Below are 22214 nucleotides of genomic sequence, written 5' to 3'. Positions count from 1 at the left end.
CAAGGAGTACGTCTAATCCTGACAAAAGGTGGTCTTTGCCTGCAAAGCTTCTGGTTGTGATGCAGCGGTGGGCTCGGTGATGACATCCGTGGTGCCGAGCTCGTGTTCTTGGTCTTGTAGCACCAGAATGGAAAGATTTGGGACATTCCTTGGGAACCCACATATGCCCTTGCTCCCTTAGCACCGAAAGGGAAACTATCTCCTCTGCGCCCTCTGGCGCCCGCCTGACCATGGTAGTCATGGCTCACGTCATCACAGCCTCGGGCGGCTGGGTACCTACATAGAAATCAGCGCTCCTCGGGGGGCCTCCTAGGGAGGCCGCTCCCTTTGGAGGTCTTGGTGTCATCATCCTCCTGAGGACGGGGCCCTCGCAAGGGTCTTGTCTTAGAGACTTGCCGCTGGGCCATACCAGGCCACTGAGGGGGCCACGCCATGGGCCGCAGGTATGTAAGCCTGGGTACGCTGTTTCCCAGGACACCGATAGTAGCCCCCGAGCCCAAGGCACACTTGGGCTGGCTTCGAGGCGAAGCCAAGGGGCAAGTGCGAAGCACCACGGGCCCCAACCACCTACGGGCCAGGGCTGACGCATGGCGCCTGACGGGACGTGGACGCCTTCGCTTGCCCACATTTCCTTGGCAACCGCCTAGGCTGACAAAAGACTGGTGCCCGCTGCAGAGCCTTTATTGCTTCCCTTGCCTTGCTACATATCCCCTTCTCCCAGCCGAAAGCTTCTCGAGATCCAACCGAAACTCCATCCCCTTCCTTCTCCTACTCCAGTGCAGGCGACTCCGTAGATGGCTCCCGGGAAGTCGAATCCCAGAATGCTAGCCACAAGCTCCTCCTCCTCTCCTGCGTCGGCACTCGTCACATCCTCCGTCGCTGAGGTGGGGCACCTTGACCCCGTGCTCCTGCAGACGGCGAGCGAAGACAAAGAGTGGGGCGAACCGTCATCTGGGTCAGCTCTACCGAGCAGCGGACCTTGGCGCGGTTGGTGTATCCCTTCGTCCTCCACAACATCTTCGCGGGGCTCGTCCCGCCCCTCTCAGAGTTTTTCGTCGCCGTCCTCAACCACTACCAGATCCAGGCCCTGCATCTTCAACCCAACTCCATCCTCCTCCTGTCCATCTTCGCCTTCTACTGCTGGGCCTTCATGGGCGTGAGCCTCTGTGCCACTTCTCTGCCATTTCTTCTGCCTACGGCTGCATGATTCGACGCAACACTCTAGCTGCATGTCCTTCATCGTGGTCCACAAGGGCAATGTGCTCATGAAGGTTGGGAAGAAGGTGGAAGGCTTACGGCACCGCTGGGTCTTCCTGGACACCAAGGGTCCCAATGAGCGGCTGGAGTTGCCGACAGAGCTGCCCGAACGACTCGAGAGGTGGAGCCATGAGAAGCTCGCCGACCCCCGTGTGGAGCCTTGATGTCTACTACACAACCTTCTTCTTGCAAGCGTTGTTGGGCCTCCAAGTGCGGAGGTTTGTAGGAAAGTAGCAAATTTCCCTCAAGTGGATGACCTAAGGTTTATCAATCCGTAGGAGGCGTGGGATGAAGATGGTCTCTCTCAAGCAACCCTGCAACCAAATAACAAAGAGTCTCTTGTGTCCCCAACACACCCAATACAATGGTAAATAGTATAGGTGAACTAGTTTGGCAAAGAGATGGTGATACAAGTGCAATATGGATGGTAGATAAAGGTTTTTGTAATCTGAAAATATAAAAACAGTAAGGTAACTAATGATAAAAGTGAGCATAAACGGTTTTGCAATGCGTTGAAGCAAGGCCTAGGGTTCATACTTTCACTAGTGCAAGTTCTCTCAACAATAATAACATAATTGGATCATATAACTATCCCTCAACATGCAAAAAAGAGTCACCCCAAAGTCACTAATAGCGGAGAACAAACGAAGAGATTATGGTAGGGTAAGAAACCACCTCAAAGTTATTCTTTCTGATCAATCTATTCAAGAGTCCGTAGTAAAATAACATGAAGCTATTCTTTTCATTCAATCTATCATATAGTTCGTACTAGAATAACACCTTAAGACACAAATCAACCAAAACCCTAATGTCACCTAGATACTCCAATGTCACCTCAAGTATCCGTGGGTATGATTATATGATATGCATCGCACAATCTCAGATTCATCTATTCAAACCAACGCAAAGAACTTCAAAGAGTGCCCCAAAGATTCTACCGGAGAGTCAAGACGAAAACGTGTGCCAACCCCTGTTCATAGGTTCATGGGCGTAACCCGCAAGTTGATCACCAAAACATACATCAAGTGGATCAATAGAATACCCCATTGTCACCACGAGTATCCCACGGAAGACATACATCAAGTGTTCTCAAATCCTTAAAGACTCAATCCGATAAGATAACTTCAAAGGGAAAACTCAATCATTACAAGAGAGTAGAGGGGGAGAAACATCATAAGATCCAACTATAATAGCAAAGCTCGCAATACATCAAGATCGTACCACCTAAAGAACACGAGAGAGAGAGAGAGATCAAACACATAGCTACTGGTACATACCCTCAGCCCCGAGGGTGGACTACTCCCTCCTCGTCATGGAGAGCGCCGGGATGATGAAGATGGCCACCGGAGAGGAATTCCCCCTCCGTCAGGGTGCCAGAGCAGGTCTAGATTGGTTTTCGGTGGCTACGGAGGCTTCTGGCGGCAGAACTCCCGATCCATTGTGCCCCTCGAAGTTTTTAGGCTATATGGGTATATATAGGAGGAAGAAGTACGTCGGTGGATCTCTGGGCTGTCCACGAGGCAAGGGGGCACGCCCAGGGGGTGGGCGTGCCCCCACCCTCGTGGGCACCCCGGGACTCTCCTGGTCCATCTCCGATACTCCGTGGGCTTCTTCTGGTCCAAAAATAAGTTCGGTAAAGTTTCAGGTCAATTGGACTCCATTTGATTTTCCTTTTCTGCGATACTCTAAAACAAGGAAAAAACAGAAACTGGCACTGGGCTCTGGCTTAATAGGTTAGTCCCAAAAATCATATAAAATAGCATATAAATGCATATAAAACATCCAAGGTTAATAATATAATAGCATGGAACAATCAAAAATTATAGATACGTTGGAGACGTATCAGCATCCCCAAGTTTAATTCCTGCTGGTCCTCGAGTAGGTAAATGATATAAACAGAATTTTTGATGTGGAATGCTACCTAACATATTTCTCTAAGTAATTATCTTCATTTTGGCATGAATGTTAAGATCCATAAGATTCAAGACAAAAGTTTAATATTGACATGAAATAATAATACTTCAAGCTTACTAACTTAGAAATCATGTCTTCTCAAAATAACATAGCCAAAGAAAGCTATCCCTACAAAATCATATAGTCTGGCTATGCTCCATCTTCACCACACAAAGTATTTAAATCATGCACAACCCCGATGACAAGCCAAGCAATTGTTTCATACTTTTGGTGTTCTCAAAAAAATTTAATCTTCACGCAATATATGAGCATGAGCCATGGATATATAGCACTATATGTCGAATAGAAGGGTGGTTGTGGAGAAGACAAAAAGGGAGAAGATAGTCTCACATCAACTAGGCGTATCAACGGGCTATGGAGATGCCCATCAATAAATATCAATGTGAGTGAGTAGGGATTGCCATGCAACAGATGCACTAGAGCTATAAGTGTATGAAAGCTCAACAAAGGAAACTAGTGGGTGTGCATCCAACTTGCTTGCTCATGAAGACCTAGGGCATTTTGAGGAAGCCCGTCATTGGAATATACAAGCCAAGTTCTATAATGAAAATTTCCCACTAGTATATGAAAGTGACAACATAGGAGACTCTCTATCATGAAGATCATGGTGCTACTTTGAAGCACAAGTGTGGTAAAAGGATAGTAGTAATGTCCCTTCTCTCTTTTTCTCTCATTTTTTTGTTTTTTTGGGCCCCTTTTTTATGGCCTCTTTTTTTCGTCCGGAGTCTCATCCCGACTTGTGGGGGAATCATAGTCTCCATCATCCATTCCTCACTGGGACAATGCTCTAATAATGATGATCATCACACTTTTATTTACTTACAACTCAAGAATTGCAACTCGATACTTAGAACAAGATATGACTCTATATGAATGCCTCCGGCGGTGTACTGGGATGTGCAATGACTCATGAGTGACATGTATGAAAGAATTATGAATGGTGGCTTTGCCACAAATACAATGTCAACTACATGATCATGCATAGCAATATGACAATGGTGGAGCGTGTCATAATAAACGGAACGGTGGAGAGTTGCATGGCAATATATCTCGGAATGGCTATGGAAACGCCATAATAGGTAGGTATGGTGGCTGTTTTGAGGAAGGTATATGGTGGGTTCATGGTACCGGCGAAAGTTGCACGGTACTAGAGAGGCTAGCAATGGTGGAAGGGTGAGAGTGCGTATAATCCATGGACTCAACATTAGTCATAAATAACTCACATACTTATTGCAAAAATCTATTAGTTATCGAAACAAAGTACTATGCGCATGCTCCTAGGGGGATAGATTGGTAGGAAAAGACCATCGCTCGTCCCCGACCGCCACTCATAAGGAAGACAATCAATAAATAAATCATGCTCCGACTTCGTCACATAACGGTTCACCATACGTGCATGCTACGGGAATCACAAACTTCAACACAAGTATTTCTCAAATTCACAACTACTCAACTAGCATGACGCTAATATGACCATCTCCATATCTCAAAACAATTATCAAGTATCAAACTTCTCTTAGTATTCAATGCACTTCATATGAAAGTTTTTATTATATCCCTCTTGGATGCCCATCATATTAGGACTAAATTCATAACCAAAACAAATTACCATGCTGTTTAGGACTCTCAAAATAATATAAGTGACGCATGAGAGTTCATCTATTTCTATAAAATAAAACCACCACCGTGCTCTAAAAGGATATAAGTGAAGCGCTAGAGCAAATGACAAACTACTCCAAAAGATATAAGTGAAGATCAATGAGTAGTCGAATAATTATCCAACTATGTGAAGACTCTCTAACATTTAAGAATGTCACATTTTGGTATTTTATTCAAACAGAAAGCAAAACTAAATAAAATAAAATGACGCTCCAAGAAAAACACATATCATGTGGTAAATAAAAATATAGCTCCAAGTAAAGTTACCGATGAACAAAGACGAAAGAGGGATGCCTTCCGGGGCATCCCCAAGATTAGGCTTTTGGTTGTCCTTGAATATTACCTTGGGGTGCCTTGGGAATCCCCAAGCTTAGGCTCTTGCCACTCCTTATTCCATAGTGCATCGAATCTTTACCAAAAACTTGAAAACTTCACAACACAAAACTTAACAGAAAACTCGTAAGCTCCGTTAGTGAAAGAAAACAAGACACCACTTCAAGGTACTGTAATGAACTCATTATTTATTTATATTGGTGTTAAACTTTCAGGACCCCGATTCCAAGCCACATCGATCTAGCCGGTAACACCTCATATCACTTTGCGGCCTCACGCACGGTATTCCACGGGTGTCGCCTTACCATGGCCCGGGACCGTTTGCGCCTTTTGGCTCATGTATATGATAGTGTCGCTAGCATCCATCTGACAGAGAACCCGGGCCGACATGGCTAGTCATGAACCCAAAGCGGCACAGACCTATGGAGACAGGCATACATGAATCACATCGAGCATGTCGGTCATCAGCGAGTGATTACGGGCTGTAGCACTGGGCTAACAGGACTCCGGGGAACCCGGGCTGTAGTAGGCTAGGCAGGACTCCGGATGTCACCGCGTGACATTTCCCCGAAGGGACAGACATAGGAACGAAGTGAAACACATGCCGGCCAGTCAAGTGTCCTGAACAGTAGTGCTGGGCTAAAAGGACTCCGGTGAACCGGGCTGTAGTGGACTACTATGGCTCGAGGAACACTAGACTACATTTCCCCATAAGAAAGGCTGCCAAGGATAAACAACTAGATTGTCGGATCCCACTCATACCAAGCATTTCAATCATACACACAATATGCCCGATATGAGTACATACAACATGGCATCAGAACAAAACTCTACAACTCAAGTACTTTATTTAGAGGCTCCAGAGAGCCATACATAATATGTTCATACAGATAGGGGTCACATGACCCGACACTCAAGTCATACAAGCATACAAGCACTAGCAGAAGTAAATAGTCTGAGTACAGACACTAGAAAGCAAGAAGGCTTCTGAAGACTGTGTATCTACATAGGGCCCTCCATGGCCAGGATCACCACCTGGGTGGCTAGTCACTCGTCGACGTCAAGGTCTACGTAGAACCCATCGGAGGGGGCGGTGTCGTCATCTGAAAACAATAATTAAGCAAACATGAGTGCAAAGGTACTCAACAAGTCTTACAACAGAACCTACTATACATGCTCATTCTCAAGAAGGTGGTGGGGTTATTGCAGCAAGCCAGCTTTGACTCTTGGCTAGGCTATCCTACGGAACTCTACTAGTAAAATAGTTTTCGCACACGAGTCCACAACTCACCAACACAATACTCCACCGAGGATCCTCCCTCGTCATCCTACGAGAGGGCCATCCTCGGTACTCACACTTATCTTGAGTCTTTTAGTAGTAACCGTTAACTTGTCTATGAACTGTATAGGCAACCAAGTAGTCCTTTACCGCGGACGCGGCTATTCGAATAGTTTTATACCCTGCAGGGGTGTACTTCGTCACACATGTTTCCACCACTTAGCGTCTGCACACGACATGTGCTCGGCAGACTTCAAGCGAAAACCAACGTGGGTGTAGACCACGACCTGACTAACCTCACAAGTCTCTAGTCCAGGTTTATCGCCTATTCAGGTTCCATCTGCAAGGAAATCCGGCCGGGGTGTCCTCAACGGCCCCAAACGATGTGTGCAGGGTTCCCGAGACACCAAACGGGCGACTCGGTACACCGTGCCATGGTGTATCTACCGCATCATAGCCCACCCCTAGGGTCAGCGCTATGCACGACCGCCAACACATAACCTACAAACACCAGAAACTAGTTGCAAATCCTGGACAGAGGACGAGATGGGTCAGTAAGTCGAGCGGGGTCATATTTCAGGGCCCAATGTGTGGTAGTAACTGAATCTTAAATCATGCATACAGATCTCAGTTCTTATGGACGGCCTCAATGAAACAACCCACCATGTACTCCTACATGGCCTCTCATCGATACCTTTACCAAAACATGTTCAACACATCCCTCACATTACCGACATAATCATATCACTCTAGCCCATCACCCAGATGAACCAGACCTGACACAACTCTAAGCATAGCAGGCATAGCAAGGTAGGAATCACATACATGGCTCAATCAACTCCTACACATGCTAGTGGGTTTCATCTAGTTACTGTGGCAATGACAGGTCATGCAGAGGATAAGGGTTCAACTACCATAGCACACAGCAGTTTGAATCGCGTTGTCTTAATGCAGTAAACAAGAGCAGAAGCGAGAACATGGGTTTGTATCAGAATGATCAATGGGTTGCTTGCCTGTTGTAGTGGTAGTAGGGTACTGCCCTTCAGACGGATACTCGGGGTTATCCTCAGGGACAGAACCTACCACGAAAAACACATCGAACATAATCAACACATGGCAATATGCAACAATATTATGCATGCTATGACATGGCAAGATGAAAGTGTCTTGGCCTAATGCAAGCTAAAACAGAAGGGGGTGAACTCATTTGAATCAAAGATTCAAATGTTAGCTCATTAAACATGGCCTTATTAGTGCATTACCTTATTCTGCTTAAACAGCAAGGTTAACTTGTTTTGTCATGCATGAAACCATTATAGATGGATAGACCGAATTTTTCTGATGATTTTTCATATATAAATCTTTGCATTTGGAGCTATGGTTGATTTTCTATGATTTTTAGAAGTTTTGGCTATTTTCTGGAATTTCCTATATAAGAATAATTCCAGTAATTGAATTAATGCGTCAGCATGACATAGGTGTGACATCAGCGGTCAATTGGGTCGGCCAGGTCAAACCTGACTGGTGGGCCCTGTCTGTCAGTGACTCAGCTAATTATTAGAATTAAATTAACACTAATTAGCTGTCAGTGGGGCCTGGGCCCACATGTCAGTGTCTAAACTAATTAAAATTAGTTAAGACTAATCCTAAAATAGTTAGCAGACCGGCCCCACCTGTCATAGACTTAGGGGGGGTCAACCTGGGCCCACACGGGTCAGACGTGGTCAACTCGCCGGTGGCTTGACGCCAGCGACGACAGACGCGGCGGAGGGGCTCGGGTTTGCGTCTCCGCCGACCAAATCGACGGCGGAGAGCAGCTACGTGACGCGGGGAGCGAGCCGCGTTGTTTGGTGGAGAAAGTGGTGCTCGGGGAGGCCGGGAACGATGCCGGCGACGACCTTGGCGGTCACAGGAGTTCGGGCGAGGATGAACCCGAAGCTACGGGGCACGGCGAGGCGCGGGGAGTGGTGCGTTAGGCTCCTGGGAACGTGGTGAGTGTGGTGACGTGCTTGGAATCGAGCTTACGCGCCTGTGGCCATGGCAGCGACATGGCCGGCGGAGCCGAGCTCTCAGCCGTGATGACCAACGGGGTTAGAGGGCAGCTCGAGCGACGTGGCTAGGGGGAGAAGAGAGAGAAGCTCACGGTGAGTGCAACGGGCGTCGAAGCGGGCTCGGGGAATCTTGGGAGGCGGCAAAACGTCGACGACAATCTCCGGTGACCGACAAGGGGAACGGCAGCGGTGGCGGCATTGCAGCGCGTCCGAGGTCTCGTGGCTCGTCGAGGAGGTCGAGGGAGATGTTGCGGAGCTGGTGGGCACGGTGGGGTGACACGGGGACGATGGTGTCTGCGGCTACGACGGCAAGACGATGGCGGCTGCGTGGGCCATGGCTTCGGGGGAGCGAGGGAGAGAGGCAGGGGGCGAATGAGATGTCCACGGGGTCGGGGCAGCGATGTGGAGCTCGCCCAGGTGTCTTGGCCTCGCGGGCGGCAAGCAGCTGATGCCGTGGCGAGCTCGTGCTCGCCGGCGTCACCTATGTGCCTGCCTGGCGAGGGTGAAGCAGCTGGTTGGCGCGGGCCAGCACAGTGCTGGGCCGGCCAGGTGGGCTGCGGCCAGGTAAGTTTCCTGCTCCTCTTTTATTTCTGTTTTTCTATTTTTCTGTAAGTTTGTGGCTTTATTAAAAATACTTAGGCACTTACAAAAATCCTGAAAATAATCATAGGCTCTGTTTAGATTATTTCCAATAGCCCACACTTATTTGCAGAATTATTTGAGCATTTAAAATATTTTATAGCATTTAAATGCCCAAATGCAAATACCATAAGGATTAATCCAATGACCTTTGATGTCCTAGAAAAATGTGCACCATTTTTGTCAAAGGTTTTAACCCAAAACAAAAAGGGTGGGCTTTTTAGAAGGGCATTTCAGGTTCATTGAAAAAGTTTTTTAGTAAACCCTAGTTGTTTCCAGGGGGTGCTGGGGTTTCTGTCAACCCCATTTCAAATTTAAAAGGAATTTAAACATGATGCACACTCTAATGCTTGAACTAGCTAGGGTGTGACAACTCACCCCCACTCAAAAGAATCTCGTCCCGAGATTTAGGATCCTCCGGAAAGAAGGTGGGGTACTCGAGTCGAAGACGATCCTCCCTTTCCCAAGTGGCTTCTTTCTCGGAATGGTGTGACCATTGAACCTTGAGAAACTTGATATTATGACGTCGAGTGGTACGCTCGGCTTGATCAAGGATACGAATGGGATATTCCCGATATGAGAGGTTATCTTGTAGATCAAGCGTTTCGTGGTCCACTCCACGGATAGGATCCGTGAAGCAATTCCTGAATTGAGAAACGTGGAAGACATCGTGAACTCTGGAAAGATGCGAAGGTAGTTCCAATTGGTAGGCAACTTCTCCTCGTTTGGCAAGAATGTGAAAGGGTCCAATGTAACGAGGAGCCAATTTGCCTTTGATACCGAAACGATGGGTTCCCTTTAACGGAGTAACCCGAAGGTAAGCCTTCTCACCGACTTCATAAGTCATAGGCTTATGTTTACGATCATATTGACTCTTTTGACGAGATTGGGCTGTTTTCAATTTCTCACGAATAACGCGAACCTGTTCTTCTGCTTCCTGAATCATATCCGGGCCAAAGAGTTGTCTTTCCTCGGTTTCTGACCAGTTAAGAGGCGTTCGACATTTTCGTCCATAGAGAACTTCGAAAGGAGCCTTGCCCAAGCTAGCTTGATAACTATTGTTGTAAGCGAACTCGATGAATGGAAGGCATTTCTCCCAACCTACTCCGAACGAGATGACAGAGGCTCGGAGCAAATCTTCCAAAATTTGATTGACTCGTTCTACTTGACCACTTGATTGAGGATGAAAAGCGGTGCTAAAAGAGAGACGAGTTCCCATAGCATTTTGGAACCTTTCCCAAAATCGAGAGGTGAAGAGACTCCCACGGTCTGAGTTAATTTCCAATGGAACACCATGAAGAGACACTATTCGGGAGATGTACAAGTCAGCTAGCTGGCTAGCGGTGATACTCTCACGAACAGGTAGGAAATGGGCTACCTTGGAAAGACGGTCGATCACGACAAAGATGGCATTATTCCCTCTCTTGGTCCTGGGAAACCCAGTAATGAAATCCATACTGATTTTATCCCATTTCCACTCAGGAATAGCCAAAGGTTGAAGGGTGCCAGCAGGCCGTTGATGCTCTGCTTTAACACGACGATAGACGTCGCAACTAGCAATGTATTAAGCAATTTCTCTCGTCATCCTAGTCCACCAAAACCTCTGGCGTAGGTCTTGATACATTTTGGTACTACCGGGATGAATGGTGAGAGGGGATTCATGAGCTTCCTTAAGAATCAAATGGCGTACATGCTATTTCTTGGGAACCACCAAGCGGTTCTCGAAGAATACAACACCTCGCTCATCCATGGAAAAACATTTAGCAACTCCACTGGCAATGTTTTCCTTAATCCGGAATATGCCCTTATCACGCTTCTGGGCAGCTATGATTTGATCCGTAAGGTTAGGCTTCGCCACCAGGGTGGATAGAAATCCTCGAGGAACAATGTGAAGATTAAGCTTACGAAATTCCTCATGGAGAAGTGGTTGACTTTGTTGTAACATCAGGTTGTTACAATAGGACTTACGACTTAGTTCATCAGCCATGACATTGGCTTTGCCCGGGGTGTAAGTTATTCCTAAGTCGTAATCTAAGATCAACTCGACCCAACGTCTTTGCCTGAGATTCAAATCTGGTTGGGTGAAGATATATTTCAAACTTTGGTGATCGGTGAAGATCTCGCAACGGTTACCGAGGAGGTAATGTCGCCAAGTTTTAAGTGCATGGACTACAGCTGCAAGCTCTAGATCATGTGTGGGATAATTTTCCTCATGTGGGTGTAATTGCCGTGAAGCATAGGCAATTACCTGACTATCTTGCATGAGTATGCAACCTAGTCCTTGTCGTGAGGCGTCGCAATAGATAACAAAGTCCTTGGAGAAATCTGGTGGTACCAGTACGGGAGCAGATGTCAAGCGTCTTTTCAGTTCCTGAAAGCTGAACTCGCACTGTGGAGTCCACTCGAACTTTTTATCTTTCTTGAGGAGTTCAGTTAGAGGTTTAGCAACCTTGGAGAAATTCTCGACGAAGCGGAGGCAATAGCTCGCTAAGCCAAGGAAGCTCCGAACTTGCTTGACTGTCTCAGGTGGAGTCCAATCAAGGATAGCTTGAACTCGCTCGGGATTGACAGCAATACCCTTACCAGAGATTACATGGCCTAGATAGGTCACTTCTGGCAACCAAAATTCACACTTGGAGAATTTGGCATAAAGGCGATGGTCTCGAAGTTTCATCAATACCAGCCTTAGATGTTCGGCATGTTCCTCTTCATTCTTGGAGTAGATGAGTATGTCATCGAGGTATACTACGATGAATTTATCCAAATACTCCATGAAGACCGAGTTCATTAACCGAGAGAAGGTAGCGGGGGCATTGGTTAAACCGAAGGACATAACGGTGTACTCGTATTGGCCATAACGAGTAACAAAGGCCGTTTTGGGAATGTCCCCGTTTCTGATTTTGATTTGATGGTAGCCCAACCTCAAATCCATCTTGGAAAAGACTGAGGACCCAGCGAGCTGGTCATACAGATCGTTGATACTGGGAAGCGGATACTTATTCTTGATGGTGACCAAGTTGATAGGTCGGTAATCTACAACCATTCGATCCGTTCCATCCTTCTTGACGAAGAGGACGGGGCAAGCCCAAGGAGAGGAACTAGGACGGATGAAATCCTTTTTCAAGGACTCATCGAGTTGGTTCTTAAGCTCGGCTAGTTCTAAGGGTGCCATCTTGTAGGGTCTTCTAGAAATTGGAACGGTTCCTGGAACAAGGTCTATCACAAACTCGACATCCCTGTCAGGTGGAACACCTGGCAGTTCTTCTGGAAAGACATCCGGAAAGTCTCGGACTACCGGAACATCCTCAAGGTCTAGAAGGGGGTTGGCATTTAGGGAGTAAAGTTGGCGCTTGGCCACTCGAGTTAAGACATTGACTGTCTTGCCCGATGAATGAGTAAGTTGAACGGTTCTAGTGGCACAATCAATCTTAGCATAATGAGCTGACATCCAGTCCATACCAAAGATGATGTTTATGTCCGAGGACTTGAGAGCTATTAAGGATGCAAGGAATACAAGTCTATCGACAAGAATTTCGTTCCCATGGCTTACTCTAGAAGTTTGCCATTTGGAACCCGGAGTTTGAATTACCATGGAAGTGGGCATGTCACAGAATGTCGTGTTATGCAATCGAGCATAGTTCTCGGATATGAATGAATGAGATGCTCCAGTATCGAAAAGAATAGATGCCGGATGGCAGTTAACAAGGAGCATACCAAGGACGACGTTAGGATCCTCATGAGCCTCCTTGGCTGAAACATAGTTGACACGGCCACGGGCAGTGGTGACAGGCTTGGCGTAGAATGTCTTTCCCGCTAGCTTACCACGGCCAACGGACTTTCCAGTCTGATTGGGGTTGTTCTAGGGACACTCTCAACTATAGTGACCCGGCTCTCCACACTTAAAGCATGTCACCACATTGGGGCGTGGAGCAGCATTAGCAGCAGGGCCACCATAGGGCTTGGGCGGTGCAAACTGCTGGTTGGGACGAGGCGCCTCAAAGGATGACCTCGGAATAAACCTGGGTGGTAGTGCCGTGCTTGGAATCCACACCCGGCGCTTCTGAGCTCCAGAGCCGGATGAAGAGCCAAAATCACGGGAGTGCTTGTGTGAAGCGTCATAATCAGTCTGGCCTGTCTCAGCGCTGATGGCTTTATTGACCAACTTCTGAAAGGATGTGCACTCGTGCAAACGAAGATCGCGGCGAAGCTCAGGGTTAAGTCCCTTGCAGAACCTTGCCTGCTTCTTAGCGTCGGTAGATACTTCTTCAGGAGCATAACGTGCCAGATTCCCAAACTCACGGCTATATGCATCCACAGTCAGTCTTCCCTGGGTGAAATTGCAGAACTCCTCCCTCTTACGATCTATGAGTCCTTCCGGAATGTGATGCTCACGGAAAGCCTCACTGAATTCAGCCCAAGTAGTGATTTGGCCGACAGGGCGCATAGCTTCAAAATTTTCCCACCAAAGGCTAGCAGGGCCTTCAAGGTGATAGGAAGCATAAGTAACCTTGTCGGCTTCGGCTACGTTGGCAGAACGTAGCTTGTGGGTGATGCTGCGAAGCCAGTCATCCGCGTCGAGGGGCTTGACGGAATGGTTAAATTTTGGTGGGTACATCTTGATAAAGTCATTGCTTGACACCAAGTCATTTCGTGGATGGCGTGCAGTGTTCTGCTCAATTCGCTCCAGCAGGCGGTTAGTCTCACGCTTGTTTCTTTCCGCCTCCAGCATCACTTCGGCCAGAGAGGGCGGGTGAGGCAGATTTTCACCCCTAGCTGCACTGGCTTCCCCCTGCTCCGGGGCAGCAGGGTTGCTGCGGGTGTTGACCATCCTAGGAGAAAACAAGACAACAGTTTAGATAAGGATGGCTCAAACTTAGCAAGGAGTGCAAAATGTAATGGATAACACGGAATGCAGAGATCTTCATCCGTATGTCATGGTAATATAGAACTTCCATATATATACCAACGGTCAGACACACCATACATAGTTTAGTACAAGCCCAGGCTACAGTACAACTATGATGAAAGACGTTACATCTCATCGGAGGCATTCCAAGCTCCTATACATTATTTGTCTACACCTCCGGAATTGATTACACACAAAGTCATATTCCACAAGTCATGCAGGACAGTGGAGATACAACTATTACAATACTAGTGATACTACTACTAACTCAGACAGCTCCGTAGTAGTCCTCATAGAGTTCACCTCCATAGCCTGGAAGTTCAACGTGATCATCCGGGAACATACGGTCCTGAGGAGCTTGTGGACCAAAGGGGCTAGGATGAGGTCTTGGACCAACAAACGGTGGCCTACGGGGACCACGGGGTGGGGTGATGCCTCCCACAGCACGCCAATCCACCATGTCTAGCAGAGCAGATCTCACAAGATACAGATCCCTTGTATCCATACATCCAGCTTGCACCGCAGGTGCAAACCGAATCAATGTGGCCCAATGATCAGCACGGGTGTTGAAAAGTTCCAGCCTCAAGGCCCGATTCTCTCGGTCTTTATCCTTGAGCATCTCAGCAGTGGTACGAGTCAATGAGTCCTCCTGAGTGGAGTCAGCATAGATAGCCTGGAGATACCCTTGCGCTCCCGAAGTGAAGCTGGCATGTAACGAAAGTCGGTGTTCCGAAGCAGGCTAGTCCGGACTCGCATGATGGTCATCATGGAATAGGCAGCATCCTGCACAGCCATCTCAACAGTAACCCCGAGCCATAGGAACAGTGAAGGGGCTCGGTAGATCCAGGATAAGAAGGAAATATCCTAACGGTGCAGAAATATTGGCTTTGATTAAAGTCTCAGAATTGCTCTTCGATGGTGTATTCGAGATACCAACGGTAACCCATCTCGATCATTACCCAGACTAACATAGCAGTATGACCGGGCACATCGAGGCACCGGGTCAGGCGAACCACTTGGTTTTGAGCACGACTGGCCATCTGAAAGCACAACCACAATGCAAAGACATTAGAATTTCTAGGGAAAAATTGGACAGCATAACGGCTGAAAATGCTCAGAAAAAGATTTGAGACATTCACAACAGTTTGCAATACCACTCAACAATATCATATCAAGGTTCTGATTCAACTAGCAACATACTAGAAATAGTAGAAACTGAACTGGGGCTTGTAACAACAACCCTATAAGCTACTACGGATTAGTAACACGTGAACCTGATAGAAGAAGAGAGCCTAGTCCTTAACCCACGTTGAATGCAAAGAGAATGACTCAGATCAGAGGGCATAAGGTAAAGGAGTAAAAGAGCCTTACGTTCCCTCCCACAATCAATTCCCCTACATATAACTAAAGCATTTCTAGACTCGACATCGACCAGTTTGGCTCAACAAACCTACAGGCAGTCCGGCTCTGATGCCAACGCTGTCAGAACCCCGATTCCAAGCCACATCAATCTAGCCGGTAACACCTCATATCACTTTGCGGCCTCACGCACGGTATTCCATGGGTGTCGCCTTACCATGGCCCGGGACCGTTTGCGCCTTTTGGCTCATGTATATGATAGTGTCGCTAGCATCCATATGACAGAGAACCCGGGCCGACATGGCTAGTCATGAACCCAAAGCGGCACAGACCTATGGAGACATGCATACATGAATCACATCGAGCATGTCGGTCATCAGCGAGTGATTCCGGGCTGTAGCACTGGGCTAATAGGACTCCGGGGAACCCGGGCTGTAGCAGGCTAGGCAGGACTCCGGATGTCACCGCGTGACATTTCCCCGAAGGGACAGACATAGGAACGAAGTGAATCACATGCCGGCCAGTCAAGTGTCCTGAACAGTAGTGCTGGGCTAAAAGGACTCCAGTGAACCGGGCTGTAGCGGACTACTATGGCTCGAGGAACACTAGACTACATTTCCCCATAAGAAAGGCTGCCAAGGATAAACAACTAGATTGTTGGATCCCACTCATACCAAGCATTTCAATCATACACACAATATGCCCGATATGAGTACATACAACATGGCATCACAACAAAACTCTACAACTCAAGTACTTTATTTAAAGGCTCCAGAGAGACATACATAATATGTTCATACAGATAGGGGTCACATGACCCGACACTCAAGTCATACAAGCATACAAGCACTAGCGGAAGAAAATAGTCTGAGTACAGACACTAGAAAGCAAGAAGGCTTCCGAAGCCTGTCTATCTACATAGGGCCCTCCATGGCCAGGATCACCACCTGGGTGGCTAGTCACTCGTCGACGTCAAGGTCTATGTAGAACCCATCGAAGGGGGCGGTGTTGTCGTTTGAAAACAGTAATTAAGCAAACATGAGTACAAAGGTACTCAGCAAGTCTTACAACAGAACCTACTATACATGCTCATTCTCAAGAAGGTGGTGGGGTTATTGCAGCAAGCCAGCTTTGACTCTTGGCTAGGCTATCCTACAGAACTCCACTAGTAAAATAGTTTTCGCACATGAGTCCAGAACTCACCAACACAATACTCCACCGGGGATCCTCCCTCGTCATCCTACAAGAGGGCCATCCTCGGTACTCACACTTATCTTGAGTCTTTTAGTAGTAACCGTTAACTTGTCTATGAACTGTATAGGCAACCAAGTAGTCCTTTACCGCGGACGCGGCTATTCAAATAGTTTTATGCCCTGCAGGGGTGTACTTCGTCACACATGTTTCCACCACTTAGCGTCTGCACACGACATGTGCTCGGCAGACTTCCAGCGAAAACCGACTTGGGTGTAGACCACGACCTGACTAACCTCACAAGTCTCTAGTCCAGGTTTATCGCCTATTCAGGTTCCATCCGCAAGGAAATCCGGCCGGGGTGTCCTCAAAGGCCCCAAATGATGTGTGTAGGGTTCCCGAGACACCAAACGGGCGACTCGGTACACCATGCCACGGTGTATCTACCGCATCATAGCCCACCCCTAGGGTCAGCGCTACGCACGACTGCCAACACATAACCTACAAACACCTAAAACTAGTTGCAACTCCTGGATAGAGGACGAGATGGGTGAGTAAGTCGAGCGGGGTCATATTTCAAGGCCCAATGTGTGGTAGTAACTGAATCTTAAATCACGCATACAGATCTCAGTTCTTATGGACGGCCTCAATGAAACAACCCACCATGTACTCCTACATGGCCTCTCATCGATACCTTTACCAAAACATGTTCAACACATCCCTCACATTACCGACATAATCATATCACTCTAGCCCATCACCCAGATGAACTAGACCTGACACAACTCTAAGCATAGCAGGCATAGCAAGGTAGGAATCACATACATGGCTCAATCAACTCCTACACATGCTAGTGGGTTTCATCTAGTTACTGTGGCAATGACATGTCATGCAGAGGATGAGGGTTCAACTACCATAGCACACAACAGTTTGAATCACGTTGTCTCAATGCAGTAAACAAGAGCAGAAGCGAGAACATGGGTTTGTATCGGAATGATCAATGGGTTGCTTGCCTGTTGTAGTGGTAGTAGGGTACTGCCTTTCAAATGGATACTCGGGGTTATCCTCGGAGACAGAACCTACCACGAAAAACACACCGAACATAATCAACACATGGCAATATGCAACAATATGATGCATGCTATGACATGGCAAGATGAAAGTGTCTTGGCCTAATTCAAGCTAAAACAGAAGGGGGTGAACTAATTTGAATCAAAGATTCAAATGTTAGCTCATTAAACATGGCCTTATTAGTACATTACCTTATTCTGCTTAAACAGCAAGGTTAACTTGTTTTGTCATGCATGAAACCATTACAGATGGATAGATTGAATTTTTTTGATGATTTTTCATATATAAATCTTTGCATTTGGAGCTATGGTTGATTTTCTATGATTTTTAGAAGTTTTGGCTATTTTCTGGAATTTCCTATATAAGAATAATTCCAGTAACTGAATTAATGCGTCAGCATGACATAGGTGTGATGTCAGCGGTCAACTGGGTTGGCCAGGTCAAACTTGACTGGTGGGCCCTGTCTGTCAGTGACTCAGCTAATTATCAGAATTAAATTAACACTAATTAGCTGTCAGTGGGGCCTGGGACCACATGTCAGTGTCTAAACTAATTAAAATTAGTTAAGACTAATCCTAAACTAGTTAGCAGACCGGCCCCACCTGTCATAGACTCAGGGGGTCAACCTGGGCCCACACGGGTCCAATGTGGTCAACTCGCCGATGGCTTGACGCCGGCGACGACAGACGCGGTGGAGGGGCTCGGGTTTGCGTCTCCGGCGACCAAATCGACGGCGGAGAGCAGCTACGTGACGCGGGGAGTGAGCCGCGTTGTTTGGTGGAGAAAGTGGAGCTCGAGGAGGCCGGGAACGACGCCGGTGACGACCTTGGCGGTCGCCGGATTCGGGCGAGGATGAAGCCGAAGCTACGGGGCACGACGAGGCGCGGGGAGTGGTGCGTTAGGCTCCTGGGAACATGGTGAGTGTGGTGACGCACTCGAAATCGAGCTTACGCGCCTGTGGCCATGTCAGCGGAGCCGAGCTCTCGGCTGTGATGGCCAACGGGGTTAGAGGGCAGCTCAAGCGACGTGGCTAGGGGGAGAAGAGAGAGAAGCTCACGGTGAGTGCAGCGGGCGTCGAAGCGGGCTCAAGGAAGCTTGGGAAGCGGAAAAACGTCGACGACGATCTCCGGTGACCGACGAGGGGAACGGCAGTGGTGGCGGCGTTGCAGCGCGTCCGAGGCCTCGTGGCTCGTCGAGGAGGTCGAGGGAGATGTTGCGGAGCTCATGGGCACGGTGGGGTGACACGGGACGACGGTGGCTGCAGCTACGGCGGCAAGACGACGGCGGCTGCGTCGGCCATGGCTTCGGGGGAGCGAGGGAGAGAGGCAGGGGGCGAATGAGATGTCCATGGGGTCGGGACAGCGACGTGGAGCTCGCCCAGGTGTCTTGGCCTCGCGGGTGGCAAGCAGCTGACGCCGTGGCAAGCTCGTGCTCGCCGGCGTCACCTCTGTGCCTTCCTGGCGAGGGAGAAGCAGCTGGCTGGCGCGGGCAAGCACAGTGCTGGGCCGGCCAGGTGGGCTGCGGCCAGGTAAGTTTCCTGCTCCTCTTTTATTTCTGTTTTTCTATTTTTCTGTAAGTTTGTGGCTTTATTAAAAATACTTAGGCACTTACAAAAATCCTGAAAATAATCACAGGCTCTGTTTAGATTATTTCCAACAGCCCACACTTATTTGCAGAATTATTTGAGCATTTAAAATATTTTATAGCATTTAAATGCCCAAATGCAAATACCATAAGGATTAATCCAATGACCTTTGATGTCCTAGAAAAATGTGCACCATTTTTGTCAAAGGTTTTAACCCAAAACAAAAAGGGTGGGCTTTTTAGAAGGGCATTTCAGGTTCATTGAAAAAGTTTTTAGTAAGCCCTAGTTGTTTCTGGGGGGGTACTGGGGTTTCTGTCATCCCCATTTCAAATTTAAAAGGAATTTAAACATGATGCACACTCTAATGCTTGAACTATCTAGGGTGTGACATAAACTTACTCTATTCCAACTTATCTATGGTTTATAAACTCTTTTACTAGCCATAGATTCATCAAAATAAGTAAACAACAGATGGAAAACAGAATCTGTCAAAAACAGAACAGTCTGTAGTAATATCTAACTAACCCAAACTTCTGGAACCCCAAAAAAATTCTAAAATAAATTGCTGGACGTGAGGAATTTATCTATTAATCATATGCAAAAATAATTAACCAAATATCACTCTCTAGTAAAAAAAAATTTAGCAATTCTCGTGAGCGCTAAAGTTTCTGTTTTTTACAACAAGATCAACAAGACTTTCCCCAAGTCATCCCAATGGTTATACTTGGCGCAAACACTAATTAAAACATAAAACCACATCTAAACAGAGGCTAGATGAATTATTTATTACTAAATAGGAACAAAAAGTAAAGAACAAAAATGAAGTTGGGTTGCCTCCCAAGAAGCGCTATCGTTTAACGCCCCTAGCTAGGCATGATGATTTCAATAATGCTCACATAAAAGATAAGAATTGAAACATAAAGAGAGCATCATGAAGAATATGACTAGGACATTTAAGTCTAACCTTCTTCCTATGCATAGGTATTTTGTGAGCAAACAATTTATGGGAACAATAATCAACTTGCATAGGAAGGTAGAACAAGCATAACTTCAAAATTTTGAGCACATAGAGAGGAAACTTGATATTATTGCAATTCCTACAAGCATATGTTCCTCCCTCATAATAATTTTCAGTAGCATCATGAATGAATTCAACAATATAACCATTGCATAGAGCATTCTTATCATGATCTACAATCATAGAAAATTTACTACTCTCCACATAAGCAAAATTCTTCTCATTCGGAATAGTGGGAGTATCTTAAGAAACTCGAATACTATAAATTGTTTCCACATTAAAAGAGTAATGTTCAGAAAAAGGGTAATCATAATCATGACAAGTTTTATAAATATAATCATCACTACTTTTCATAGCATATGTATCATCACAATAATTATCATAAGTAGCAACTTTGTTCTCATCATAATCGATTGAAACCTCTTCCAAGATAGTGGAATCATCACTAAATAAAGGCATGACCTCTCCAAATCCAGTTTCATAATTATCATAATAAGATTCAACATCCTCCAAAATAGTGGGATCATTACTTCTTAAAGTTGACACTCTTCCAAAACCACTTTCATCAATATAATCATCATAAGTAGGAGGCAGTCTATCATCATTATAAATTTGCATATCAAAACTTGGGAGACTAAAAATATCATCTTCATTAAACGTAGCATCCCCAAGCTTGGAACAAACATTAATTGCAGCAAATATATTCTCAAAAACATCATCTTCATCAAACATAGCATCCCCAAGCTTGGGCCTTTTCATATCATAAGCATAATCACCCTCATCATTAATAGTATGGATAGCACCAATAGTATAGCAATTATCATATTCTTCCGAGCAAGGGCCAAAAAGATTTTCAAGATCATAAGAAGTATCATTATCTTCCCAATCATAATCATCACAACAAGCAACGGGCATAACGAGATCATCATCAAGTGCATCATCTTCCACAATTATATTTTCATGAGGCACAACAGTAATATGAGCAGCATTATTTGGGAGAGATATCTTTTTACCTCTCTTCCCTTTTCTTTTCTTCTTCTTCACCGCATCATGTGTGAGTTCAATCCTCCTTTTGGAGCTCCTTATTAATGAGATTGGTTGAATAGAAGGTTCCTCCTCATTACCTGATTCATCATAAGAAATAATAGGAGGATATTGGGAAGTCTCTTCCCTTTCATTAGTATTCTCTTCATCTTCTATTTGTTTTCTTTTATTTATATAATTGGCAATATAAGTATTTTCAATGCAATTCACCGCACAATACATCTAAATTTCTTCTAGATCAATATCGAGGAATTTCTCGAGGTTATATTCTGGAATAATCTTAGTTTGACATTTCATTTCTTCATAACCCAAAAGCAAACTAAGTTCATTATAATGTGCAAGGGAAATCAATTCATCACAATTTTTGTACACGATTCGATCATGAAACAATTTGCAATTGATATTTAAATGACCATGTTCATTGCAAAGTTCACAAGTATGGCTAAGAAATTTTAAATTTTTAGCACTAACATTTAGCCTTTCTTGCAACCATTTAGTTTCTAAATGCTTATGCCTCTTGCAAGATCTATCTTCCCTATTTGGTGTGTACTTGCAAACCCAATGCACTCCACAAAAAGTGACATGTTTATGGGAGACATTTTCATCATAACTAGTGCAATCATCATTAGTACTATGGATATTCAAGGAGTTCATACTAACAACATTGCAACCATGGTCATCATCCAAAGATGTAGTGCCAAACATTTTAATGCATTCTTCTTCTAACACTTTGGCACAATTTTCTTTTCCATCATACTCTCGAAAGATATTAAAAAGATGAAGCGTATGAGGCAAACTCAATTCCATTTTTTTGTAGTTTTCTTTTATAAACTAAACTAGAGCTAAAA

This window comes from Triticum dicoccoides, chromosome 3A, assembly GCF_002162155.2.
Source record: "Triticum dicoccoides isolate Atlit2015 ecotype Zavitan chromosome 3A, WEW_v2.0, whole genome shotgun sequence".
Classification (NCBI taxonomy): domain Eukaryota; kingdom Viridiplantae; phylum Streptophyta; class Magnoliopsida; order Poales; family Poaceae; genus Triticum; species Triticum dicoccoides.
This window is presented reverse-complemented; position numbering follows the sequence as displayed.